Here is a 2385-nt window from a genome sequence, read left to right as displayed (position 1 = left end):
AAGAATGAAAAAAGGAATTCTCACTTGGCACCTTTTCATGTTTTACCAGTTTAATACTGCTGGTTCAATGTACATAGTGGTCCAAAATTATCTTTCATATTTTAAAATTTAATAATTAAATATCTAAAGAAATACAACCATGCAGTTTTCAATATCTTGTAGCCCACCTCAAACAATTTTTATTGTCATGTTGTTTTTTTCACTCCAGTGAGTAGTGTTACTCCGTAGCAATCATGCACAAAAAGGCTCAATGCATCATTTGGCTTGCAGAGACGAAGTCAGTGACTGTGGTGCAGCGTAATTACAGACACAAGTACAGGAAAGAACTACCATCCAAACCAACTATTTGGGAGTGGATGAAGAAGCTCTTGGAGACAGGCAGTGTGTTATGGCAATCAGGAGATTGAAGACCCTCTATCAGTGAAGAATGTTTTGAACAAGTATGGTAATCATTTCAGTGTAGTCCAAGAAAATTGCTTTGGCATGCTTCACGAGAAGTTAACATGCCAAAAACATCCCTGCTCCATGTCATTCACAAACGACTTCATCTGCATGCTTACAAACTTCATTTGATACAGGCACTGCAATTAGTGACAGACAACAGCTCAAGACATTTGAATTGAACCTCCTTAACCACATAGATGAAGACAACACATTTCTAGTTCGTGTACTGTTTAGTGATGAGGCTACATTTCATAACCCGAGTAAAGTGATTCATCATACTGTCCGTGTTTGGAGCTCATAAAACCACTGAAATCGTGTGTGATAGCCCAAAGGTGAATGTGTAGTGCAGTCTCACATGTGACAAGATTATTGGTCTTTTCTTTTTCACTCAGAGTGTACTGTTATTGGAAGCATGTACCTTGACATGCTGGAACAAGTTGTGGTCACACAACTGAAGGAAATCCAACCATGGCTAATCTTTCAACAGGATGGTACTCCATCTCACTGTAATTTGTTGGCAATGGATTAGTCGAGGTAGGCCACTTCTGTGGCCTCCACATTTACCAGACATCACTCTACTAGACTTTTTTCTTTGGGGGTATGTTAAGGACATCATGTATCGCACACCTGTAGCAAACATCACGGAACTAAAGGCCAGGATAATGGATGCCATCACCACTATAACTGTGAACATGTTGAGCAAACGTGGACTGAAATTAAATGTTAGACACGTTAAGAGCCACTAATGGTGCACACGTATAATTCTACTGACATGTCAATAAAAATTGTTTTGGTTGGGCTACAAGATGTTTAAAACTACATGGATTTATTTCTTTAGTTATTTAATTATTAAATTTTATAATAGGAAAGCTAATTTTGAACCACCCTGTATTATAAGCAGTCTTTTGATATGGATTCAATAACTTATATCATATAAGGCATAGACCAAACCCACAAAACCGACCAAACAAGCAGTTACAAAACTGTATAGTGTTTTGTTATTCATTACAGATAAAAATACTAAAAATAAAAGACTGTTTTATGATACTTAATATAAGAAATAAAAGACTTAAAATTGAACTTATTCAGATATACATTTGTCCTTGATATTACTTCTTCAACTAACAAAACATCACTGCAGTTGGGTTTTCTTAAACCATAAACTGAATTACAAACTTGAATAAATCACAAGAACTAAAACACATGAAAAAAAAGCGTACCTCCTCCCCCCAAAAAAATATTGTGCTTGAATAAATAAACAAATATTTTGCAAAGTGCTTTAATAACTGTTTACTATGTTTGAAGACTTACCACCAGCAGATAACCTTTCGTTTGGTAAACTAATTTTTGTTTGGCTTTGAGGAGTTTTTTCTCTTTTTGATGAAGAAATATCTAATGGAGGCCTTCCTCTTCCTCGACCCCTGCCACTACCTCTTGGCCTACCCCTACCACGGCCTCTACTAGGGGAAGTATGAGGAAGCATATAAGCCATTAATTTTTCCATATCTAATGTCACTGAACAATTACTCTTATCTGGTGATCGTAAGAGTTGAGAGGAATATCCCAGTGTTTGAAAATTCATCTTGTTGTTGGCTGTGACTATGGTAAAAGTACCGCTGCTAGTAGAATCAGATGTCTGGAAGTCAGAAACAGAAGAATATATATATATAATATCATAATGACAAAAGTACTGTCACACTTCTTTTGGTTTATTTAAAAGCCTTTGCATAATTTTTATTTAGCTCCACTTTTGATTTTGGAGATAAAAGAAAATTTCAATGTGGTTTATATGATTTTCTCATATTTGTTCATAATATATATATATATATATATCAAAATTTTGGCACCAAAAACATTACCCCTCCCCACTTTTTTTCCTTTCATACTAAAAACATTTTTTATGCTAATATTCAGACTAAAACAATTTTCTACAAACCATTT

General features: G+C 35.0%; 1 protein-coding gene across 3 annotated transcripts in view; it reads right to left on the bottom strand.

Moving 5' to 3' along the window:
* LOC106459048 (bromodomain adjacent to zinc finger domain protein 2B-like) overlaps positions 1-2385 on the bottom strand; it is a 96225-nt gene that overhangs the window by 89862 nt on the left and 3978 nt on the right. For all 3 annotated transcript variants that reach the window (XM_013918624.2, XM_022385427.1, XM_022385428.1), the window contains exon 2: positions 1756-2080. The gene's annotated coding sequence lies outside the window, so the exon portion shown is untranslated. The remainder of the gene's footprint in view (positions 1-1755; positions 2081-2385) is intronic.

Source organism: Limulus polyphemus, unplaced genomic scaffold, assembly GCF_000517525.1.
Source record: "Limulus polyphemus unplaced genomic scaffold, Limulus_polyphemus-2.1.2 Scaffold552, whole genome shotgun sequence".
Taxonomy (NCBI): domain Eukaryota; kingdom Metazoa; phylum Arthropoda; class Merostomata; order Xiphosura; family Limulidae; genus Limulus; species Limulus polyphemus.
Note: the sequence above shows the minus strand (reverse complement) of the source record. Positions and strands in the feature narration are given on the sequence as shown.